Source organism: Schistocerca serialis, chromosome 12 (genome assembly GCF_023864345.2).
Source record: "Schistocerca serialis cubense isolate TAMUIC-IGC-003099 chromosome 12, iqSchSeri2.2, whole genome shotgun sequence".
NCBI lineage: Eukaryota > Metazoa > Arthropoda > Insecta > Orthoptera > Acrididae > Schistocerca > Schistocerca serialis.
This window is the reverse complement of record NC_064649.1, coordinates 111,713,067-111,723,998: the sequence shown is the minus strand read 5'-3', so window position 1 is coordinate 111,723,998 and position 10,932 is coordinate 111,713,067. Positions and strand designations below refer to the sequence as shown.

General features: G+C 44.4%; 1 pseudogene; it reads left to right on the top strand.

Moving 5' to 3' along the window:
• Positions 1 to 308: 308 nt before the first annotated feature.
• Positions 309 to 426, top strand: LOC126428527 (5S ribosomal RNA; annotated as a pseudogene).
• Positions 427 to 10,932: the final 10,506 nt, after the last annotated feature.

Below are 10,932 nucleotides of genomic sequence, written 5' to 3'. Positions count from 1 at the left end.
ACAACACCTCGCTGCACAACTGTAATTCTCTGCCGACAGTTTTGACACTCACTGTATGCCTGCTGGATTCCTCACAGCCAATAAAGAGCAACAAAGGACCATCTGTGTGGAATTGTCTGCGCATTACGAGGCTCATGGTGACAAATTTTCTGCCGAACGTTGTCTCAAGCGATCAAACATAGGTTCATCAATTCGAACCAGAAGCGAATTGGCAATCCTTGGATTGGTTCCATACCACCTCTCCTCCGAAGAAAAACTTCAAACCCACACCCTTAGCCTAGAAATATTCATGAGTGTCTTGTAATAATGCCAACGGCCTTACCGCAGTGGTAACACCGGCTCCCGTCAGGTCAACGAAGTTAAGCACTGTCGGGCTGGGCTAGCACTTGGATGGGTGACCTTCCGGTCTGCCGAGCGCTGTTGGCAAGCTGGGTGCACTCAGCCTTTGTGAGCCAAACTGAGGAGCTACTTTACTGAGAAGTAGAGGCTCCAGTCTCGTAAACTGACATACGGCTGGGAGAGTAGTGAGCTGACCACATGCCCCTCCATATCCGCATCCAGTGACACCCCTGGGCTGACACGGCTGCCGGTCGCTACCGTTGGGCCTTCACGGCCTGTTCAGACGGAGGTAAGTTAAGTCTTCTGATACTCTGATGGGGCTATTCTGTTTAATGCGCTCCATCATCGTATACAACTATCAACTGTGAAGTACATTGTCCTAATTGTGCTACCCCAGAAACTGAAGAAACGATTTCAGCGTGTACGTAGCCACAAAAGTGCAGTCCTTGTCCATGAAGATACAAGGCCTCACACGAAACTGCGCACCCGAGAGAAGATCACAAAACGTCGTTGGACTATGTTTCCTCGTCCATCCTACAGCCTTGATCTCGCACCTTCCGACTTCTATCAGTTTGTCCCAATGAAGGACTCATTCCGCTGGGAGCAGTATGTGGAAGATAAAGAGATTATTGATGCAACAGACGTTGGCCCCGACGTCAACCACTGGAGTGGTACCCAGCGCGCATACATGCCTTCCTAGTAAGGTTGCGTAAGGCTGTCTCATTGAACGGACATTGTGTCGAAAAACAGGGTTTTGTAGCCAAAAGAGAGAGGAGTAATCTGTTTTAGAGAAATGCTGAATAAAACAAACCTGCTCTTAGAAAAAAGTAAATAGTTACATTACTCATTGAACGTCCTTCGTAAACCCTGAGCCACAAGAGAGAGGGTTTTGACAGAGACGCTGGCGAATGGTCCAGCACGCTACGCCTGGTGCGAAAAGGGGGTGTGCGGGAGTGGGATTGGATTGGCTGCTTGAACATAGCGGTGGAGTCGAAGTACATACGAGTGTTATTCCTCCGTAATATTAGACAACTAATTGAAGTTCCTTAATTTGGGAGTTCTAAGTTGTTTAATCAAGGGTTTCTTATTAGCTTTGAGTCACTATCTTGCCTGATACCAGCAAGTGATTTCCTTAGAAGCATCGCTGGCAATACAAGATTTGTGGGACAATCAGGTGATATCTAAAAGTAAGGCAGTCTTGAAGCGCCACGGAACCGACTGACCACCGGGTCATCCTCAACCATTAAGCGTCACCAAATACGGAGGGAAATGTGGTCAGCACAATGCTCTCCTGGCTGTTGTCAGTTTGCGTCACCAGTGACGCAACTTCTCAGTCAAGTAGCTCCTCAACTGCCCTAGCAAGGGATGGGTGAACCCCGTTTGCCAATAGCATTCGGCAGACCTGGATGGTGATCCATGAAAGCTCTAGCCAAGCCGAACAGCGCTTAACTTTAGTGGTCTGACGGGAACCAGTGATAACACCGCGGCAGGGCGAAGGAAAAGAATTAGTAATAATCGATAATGATGTAATAAGTTTGATAACGAATACCAGCTTTCATCATTGCCATAATAACATGTTATTACACTACTGGACATTAAAATTGCTACACCACGAAGACGACGTGCTATAGACGCGAAATTTAACCGACAGAAAGAAGATACTGTCATATGCAAATGGTTAGCTTTTCAGAGCATTCACCCAAGGTTGGCGCCGGTGGCGATACCTACAACGTGCTGACATCAGGAAAGTTTCCAACCGATTTCTCATACACAAACAGCAGTTGAAGGGCGTTGCCTGGTGAAACGTTGTTGTGATGCCTCGTGTAATGAGTAGAAGTGGGTACCATCACGTTTCCGAATTTGATAAAGGTCGGATTGTAGCCTATTCCGAAGGCGGTCTATCGTATCGCGACATTACTGCTCGCGTTGGTCGAGACCCATGACTGTTAGCAGAATATGGAATCGGTGGGTTCAGGAGGGTAATGCGGAACGCCGTGCTGGATCCCAACGGTGTCGTATCACTAGCAGTCGAGATGACAGGCATCTTATCCGCATGGCTGTAACCGATCATGCAGCCACGTCTCGATCACTGAGTCAACAGATGGGGACGTTTGCAAGACAACAACCATCTGCACGAACAGTTCGACGACGTTTGCAGCAGCATGGAATATCAGCTCGGGGACCACGGCTGCGGTTACCCTTGACGCTGCATCACAGACACGAGCGCCTGCGATGTGGTACTCAACGACGAACCTGGGTGCACGAATGGCAAAACGTCAATTTTTCGGATGAATCCAGGTTCTGTTTACAGCATCATGATGGTCGCATCCCTGTTTGGCGACATCGTGGTGAATGCACATTGGAAGCGTGTATTCGACATCGCCATACTGGCGTATCACACAGCGTGATGGTATGGGGTGCCATTGGTTACACGTCTCAGTCGCTTCTTGTTCACATTGACGACACATTGAACAGTGGACGCTACATTTCAGATGTGTTAGGACCCGTGGCTCTACCCTTCATTCAATCCCTGCAAAACCCTACATTTCAGCAGGATAATGCACGACCGCATGTTGCAGGCCCTGTACGGGCCTTTCTGCATACAGAAAATGTTCGACTGCTGCCCTGGCCAGCACGTTCTCTAGATCTCTCACCAATTGAAAACGCCTGGTCAATGGTGGCCGAGCAACTGGCTCGTCACAATACGCCAGTCACTACTCTTGTTGAACTGTGGTATCGTGTTGAAGCTGCATGGGGAGCTGTACCTGCACACGCCATCCAAGTTCTGTTTGACTCAATGCCTAGGCGTATCAAGGCCGTTATTACGGCCATAAGTGGTTGTTCGGGGTAGTTTTCTCAGGATCTATGCACCCATATTTCGTGAAAAGTAATCACATGTCGGTTCTAGTATAATATATTAGTCCAACGAATACCCGTTTATCACCTGCATTTCTTCTTCGTGTAGCAAATTTAATGGCCAGTAGTGTAATTACAGTATGTTGCACCATCCAAACGGAAACATGTATACATAATGGGAAATGACTGAGCACTTTTGCCAATATGGGAGTTAGTCTCGTCGGATATCGCTATCTCCAGTAGTTCCCTCACCGCGATATAACAGAATTTTGTCAGTTTCCAGAACGTAGGTGTCTTAGCATTGTAGTAATAAAGGGGTTGGACAGAAATACCCAAAGACCAAAAACACAACAGGTTACTGCGTTCAGTACGGTGCAGCAAACCTGTTAGCATGAAAAACAGCTTCCCGTTGTCTCAGCAGGAATAAATACAGGTCATGTATGGTATCTCATATAGTTCTGGTTTAAAAAAAGTGGCATATTCAGGTAAATATGACGGAGGTGCATAGCGATATTGTACCCTCCTCTCAAAAATAGACCACCAACGCTCAATAATATTGAGATCTAGTTACTGTCGTAGCCAGGGGAGATGCGGCAATTGAAACTTGTGCTCACACAACCAGTCATGGGTGGTGGGAACTATATGAACACGGGCGTTGTCGTTTTGGAACGCAGCGCCGCCATTGGGTAACAAACACTGTACCGTGAAATGGACCTGGACAGCCAAAAAGGTCACATAATTGTTGGGTGTAATGCTACCTTGCAGTGCAGCTATTGGCACTCTGGAATACCGGCATATGGCTGCCCAAATCATAACCGAACGCACATCATGTACCAGTGCTCAAAAATGGCTCTGACAAGGGAACCTCACCATCGCACCCCCCTCAGATTTAGCTATAAGTTGGCACAGTGGATAGGCCTTGAGAAACTGAACACAAGTCAATCGAGAAAACAGGAAGAAGTTCTGTAGAACTATGAAAAAATAATAAGCAAAATATACAAACTGAGTAGTCCATGCGAAAGACAGACAACATCAAGGATAGTGTGAGCTCAGGAGTGCCGTGGTCCCTTGGTTAGCGTGAGCAGCTGCGGAATTAGAGGTTCTTGGTTCAAGTCTTCCCTCGAGTGAAAAGTTCAATTTTTTATTTTCAGACGACTGTTTTGCGAAGCTGCACAGGTACACAGAGCAGTATTGTTTACGTGATCGTGTGTCATTTATCAAAGTTCAGGCACTCACACATAATCAACTTAGCTCTCCAAAATTCCAGGACATGTTCAGATCTGCTTGGACATATGCAGGATTAGACGGTCTACACACGGAAAAATTTGAAAACGTTAAAAACATATGTTTTGACAGAGCACAGGGAAAACTGCGCGACTGTGAAACTGTTGCATTCATTTGTTGCAGTTTATGTGACAATCTCTTATGTTTTCATCACTTTTTTTGGAGTGATTATCACATCCGCAAGAAACCCTAAATCGGGCAAGGTAGAGGAATCTTTTTACCCACTCGCCAAGTCTACAAGTTAGGTGGGTCGACAACATATTCCTGTTATGTGATGCACATGCCGTCACCAGTGTCATATAGAATCTATCAGACGTGTTTACCTGTGGAGGAATCGGTTGACCTATGACCTTGCGATCAAATGTTTTCGGTTCCCATTGGAGAGGCACGTCCTTTCGTCTACTAATCGCACGGTTTTGCGGTGCGGTCGCAAAACACAGACACAATACTTATTACAGTGAACAGAGACGTCAATGAACGAACGGACGGATCATACCTTTGCGAAAATAAAAGAAGTAAACTTTTCACTCGAGGGAAGACTTGAACGAAGGACCTCTCGTTCCGCAGCTGCTCACGCTAACCACGGGACCACGGCGCTCCTGAGCTCACACTGTCCTTGATGTAGCGTATGTTGCACATGGACTACTCAGTTTGCATATTTTGCTTATTTTTCTTATAGTTCCAGAAAACTTCTTCCTGTTTTCTCGACTGATCTGTGTTCAGTTTTTTAAAGGTCTATCCACTGTGTCAACTTATAACTAAATCTCAGGGGGGTGCGATGGGGAGGTTTCCTTGTGAGCACTATGGGACTTAACATCTGAGGTCATCAGTCCCGTAAAACGTAGAACTACTTAAACCTAACTAACCTAAGGACATCACACAGATCCATGCTCGAGGCAGGATTCAAACCTCCAACCGTAGTGGTCGCGCAGTTCCGGACTAAAGCGCCTAGAACCACGCGGCCACAACGGCCAGCGTTTCATTGTTGGCTCGTAAATTCGGTCAGAAGTAGGAAAAAATGAGAACAAGAATTACCCGACTGAGCGGATTTTTTTTCATTGCACCAAAGTCGAGGATTTATGGCTTTGGTGTCACGTTTTCCTGTTACGCTCATCTGCGTGACTGATGTGTGTTTTTGGAGTTCCAGATCGCCCTGAAATTCACTGCTTATGCAGTTCCCTTCGTGTTGGTTTGATGTTGACAGGGTTTAACGAGTGCGACTTTGGATGCTGCCGTGACTTTCGCAGTCGAGGTCCTCTTATTTTTTGTCACAAACCCCCTCACCATTCCTCAACACTCTTTCGCCCACGTTGTGACTTAGGAGATTATGTCTCTCTGCTTCCCCTGTATGTGGTATAAATCTTGGATATGATGTCTCTAGAAACACCAGACAATGCGGCTGACTTGGTTACGGAACCACACGCAATACGAACAATAACAATTAGCCCATGTTCGAAGTCTCTTGTTGTTGTTGTTGTGGTCTTCAGTCCTGGAACTGGTTTGATGCAGCTCTCAATGCTACTCTATCCTGTGCAAGCTTCATCATCTCCCAGTACCTACTGCAACCTACATCCTTCTGTATCTGCTTAGTGTATTCATCTCTTGGTCTCCCTCTACGATTTTTACCCTCCACACTGCCTTTCAACACCAAATTGGTGATCCCTTGATGCCTCAGAACACGTCCTACCAACCGATCCCCTCTTCTAGTCAAGTTGTACCCCAAACTTCTCTTCTTCCCAGTCCTATTCAATACCTCCTCATTAGTTGTATGATTTACCCATCTAATCTTCAGCATTCTTCTGTAGCACCACATTTCGCAAGCTTCTATTCTCTTCTTGTCCCAATTAGTTATCGTCCATGTTTTACTTCGATACGTGGCTACACTCCATAGAAATACTTTCAGAAACGACTTCCTGACACTTAAATCTATACTCGATGTTAAGAAATTCCTCTTGTTCAGAAACGCTTTCCTTGCCATTGCCAGTCTACATCTTATATCCTCTCTACTTCGACTATCGTCAGTTATTTTGCTCCCCAAATAGCAAAACTCCTTTACCACTGTAAGTGTCTCATTTCCTAATCTAATTCCCTCAGCATCACCCGACTTAATTCGACTACATTCCATTATCCTCGTTTTGCTTTTGTTGATGTTCATCTGATATCCTCCTTTCAAGACACCATCCATTCCGTTCAACTGTCCTTCTAAGTCCTTTGCTATCTCTGACAAAATTACAATGTCATCGGCGGACCTCAAAGTTTTTATTTCTTCTCCATGGATTTTAATACCTACTCCGAATTTTTGTTTTGTTTCCTTCACTGCTTGCTCAATATACAGATTGAATAACATCGGGGAGAGGCTACAACCACTGCTTCCCTTTCTTGCCCCTCGACTCTTATAACTGCCATCTGGTTTCCGTACAAACTGTAAATAGCCTTTCGCTCCCTGTATTTTACCCATGTCACCTTCATAATTAGAAAGGTCAACATTGTCTCTTAGCTCCTGTGTAATGCATGCACAACTACGGAACGAGTGACTCTTGCAAGGAATTTTTAGCGTATTGCAGCCCCGTTACCAACTGTGATAGACTAATATATTGAAGAATCCGCCTCAGTTGCGCAAATTTTCTGGTCTTTACCAGGTTTCGGCAAAATTAATCTAGCCTTCTTCAGAAGCATAAAATTACTGTAACATGTCAGCGTAAGGCACAGTCAACATTGAAATTAGAACCTGTAGTACTGTGGTACCATGTCGAATTAAAACCACTTAACTGAAGTCCAGTTAAGTGGCCAAGAGATGCCAGGGCTGGACTTCAGTTAAGTGGTTTTAATTCGACATGGTACCACAGTACTACAGGTTCTAATTTTAATGTTGACTGTGCCTTACTCTGGCATGTCACAGTATTTTTATGCTTGTCAAGAAGGCTAGATTAATTTAGCCGTAACCTGGTAAAGACCAGAAAATTTGCGCTACTGAGGCGGATTCTTCAATATAGGGGAAGGCGGGGCAAGATGGGGAAGCTAAATTTAAACCCTTACAAAAGGGTCAAATATGAACAAATTCAAATAGGTTTGGTTATAATTTGTTTACTTAATCATTGAATTACAACAGAATGCAAAGAAACCTGCTAACTTGTTAAATTTAGTTAGAAATATATCTATTTGAAACATAAACTACCAATTCCCTGTCTTGCCCCATATGCGGGTTAAGATGGGGAACTAACATGAGTTCATCCCTAAAGCTTAAATAAGGACTGGAATAACGATATCATGTGACGATAAGGTTTCGAAACATGGTTCTGCGAATTTTAGAATCAGGTATTGCGTTTTATTTAGGCCTCTTACTTTCGCATAGTACACAAGTGTGGATAGCCTCGTCATCATCAAAATGGTTCAAATGGCTCTGAGCACTATGGGACTTAACATCTATGGTCATCAGTCCCCTAGAACTTAGAACTACTTAAACCTAACTAACCTAAGGACATCACACAACACCCAGTCCTCACGAGGCAGAGAAAGTCCCCGACCCCGCCGGGAATCGACCCCGGGAACCCGGGCGTGGGAAGCGAGAACGCTACCGCACGACCACGAGATGCGGGCGTCATCATCACTTTCTATCCCTGCACAAGTGTCGTGGGCCCAGCGTCCGCAGTTAATACACCGTATCCAGCCTCCTTCAGAGAAGTCATAGCAGTATAAACATTCTTCACTCTCTTCCTCGTTGTCATTCGACCTCTGTTTACCCTTGAGCATGAAGGTGTGGTTAAGACGTCAGTAACATTCGTCACTTTTTCGTTGTCATTATGTCCATTTGGTGGTATTCCAGGTTTATTAAACGTCTTTGAGAAGAGTTTTCGTTTACATGCAGCACGTTTTGAGACTCCTTTTCGTTTCATTTCTTCAGATAGTTCACTCCTATAAGGAGATTCGGTTAAAACAATGGGTTTTCCACGCCTGTTAAATGGTTTCCTCTAGGTTTTTTATCCACCTTTGGAATAGCTAACACGATTTCAGGGCTGGTAACCTGAAAGTTAGACGAAACAGAGGCTTGATCGTCAGTTGTTAATTGTTCAGGTGTTTTACGTCTTGACAACATCTCTGGTATTTGGTCTTCCGTTTCTGTAACTTCAGAAGTGTCAGCTTGTTGAATGTCTGTAGTTGAACGGGGACGGTAATCACCTTCCTGAAACACATTTCTGTTTACGGGCCAAATGCCTGTTTTCCGAAACCCGTTCACTGCTGTGGACATTGTAGCTGAATGAATGAAGGCTTTGCCGAATAAACTTCAACGTATAATGTACGTGTTCAAAACCCGCAGCGAGGTAAACACATGAGACGATAAGAACGTAAGGGTTGGACAAATAGTAGGGGCAAGACGGGGAAGCTCCCCATCTTGCCCCACCCCGTCTTGCCCCCTACCATGCTGTCAGGTTATGTTACGCCTACATGAACACTATTTAGTGAACACCGACTACTGACACAGCAGTTTACTGTTAATAAGACGTACTGTTCAGTGCTATATATACAGTCTGGACAAATGTTCACGGAACACATGTTTTAGGACCTCGAAAGGTGTAAAACATTGCAAATCAGTATAACAATTGTACGTACCTTGCATAGCTCACAGAAACCGTCGCGAAACTAAGGTTCAGCAATGTCAACACACTGAGACCTCTGTATTGATGATATTGACGTAGCTGTCCACAGATGGCAGCACTCTAACTGTAGCTTATAGCCTTTCCCCGTCTTACCCCACCTTCCCGTCTTGCCCTGCCTTCCCCTATTACATTTGCAAAGTATTGAGGACATTGCACAGGTGCCATTCGAGTCTAATAGGACAGTGCAACCCGCGGGCATGACTGGCATCTGCATTTATGCTACAGCATGAGTACAGTGTGCGCAAAATGCCATGCCCGCTAGATACGCACACAGCGCGAGGAGACCAGCAGTGGTGGGGGGTCTCTCAGAGTGCTGTAGGGGAAATGCCGAGCGCTGGAGGGGAAGTTCCGCTCTGAACGCCTACACTCATATTGTTTGCAAGTATTATGTGGGCCCCCTCCATGCGCACACTTGCACATTGAACATTCAAACAGATCTACTATCACCTCTGGTTTCCTTAGTATCTGTAAAGAATTCCACCGAATACGCAGTGATTTATATTCTCGAGGCTTGTTAACCATCTGTAACTTTCATAGAAGGATCATCAGTGGCGAATTTTGAGTAAAACCCGTGGTTTCCATATCAAAATTTTACTTCTTTTGCCGAAACACAGCAGAGTTTACACTAGCATATGCACAACCAGACACAGTTGCTAGAGAATTCTGAAACAGTGGTTTATTAAGTTTACTAAGTGAGGACCTGAGGACAAATAAGGTCAGTAGTTTACCAAAAAAGGACATCCTCGGTACAAAATAAACGTATAATGCCTTCACTTATTTTATTACAAAACCCACTTCATTTCTCGTCTCACCAACTATCGATGATCCTCTAAAATTACATACTTTCACCGAAAAAGTCTGTAGTTATTGGAATAACACGGTAGATATCGAAGTTCTACTTGTTAACGATATGGTAAAATACTCTCCTCTTTGTGTGCCATTATTTCTCAAAATCTCACTTCGATATCTGAACCCATTTGTGAAATATAATGATGTGGATACTTCACTCTGGCTTTATCGCTGGTGCGGCGCGATCGCAAATGAGTATGCTGCATCAGATCGGTTTTCTTGAGGTGGGTGACTGACAGATACTTCTACCCAAGTATAAGGAAAATTCAACATCTTAGCTAGATTTCATACCCAAGAACATATTATGTGATATGCACCAAACGCGAAATCGTAGTCACATCCATTTTTCATTGCACGCTTTTCTCAGTTTCGCTCAAGGGTCTTTCATGTAAACACCACAATAACTATGACCATTAACGAAATGATGGACACATCATCACGAACCTGAGATATGAAGCTATAAGTAAAGCAAAAATGATTTTTTTTACAAAATATTTTCCGTAAAATCTTTTGACAAAGAAGAAACGGACGAAAACTGGTCAGTGCACATCGTCCACCTATCCTGTCCAGGCTATACCTCGCGCTTTTGCCATCAAAGATCGCTCCTCGCTCTGCCTTACAGCGAGCAGTCGAAATGGGTCTGAGGTATAATCGGTGAGTGGTGTTTATGTGTTTATGTGGCAGTTTTTGTCTTTGTCATAACCTTAAATTATTTACATTATAGCCTTATGCGGGACCCTGTGTGTATTGTGAGGTACTAGTATCTGGTCACCTGCAACTACATGATGTTAATGTGAATTTGGTTGGAGCATTGGTACTCCACTTTATGCGAAAATGTAGTTTTGTTGTGAGAAGATATTTTGCGAAATTACTTATGATTACTCTCGCAAATCCTTTTTTATCTCATTCGAATTAGTTTCTGAGAAACAGACACAAATACTGCACATAT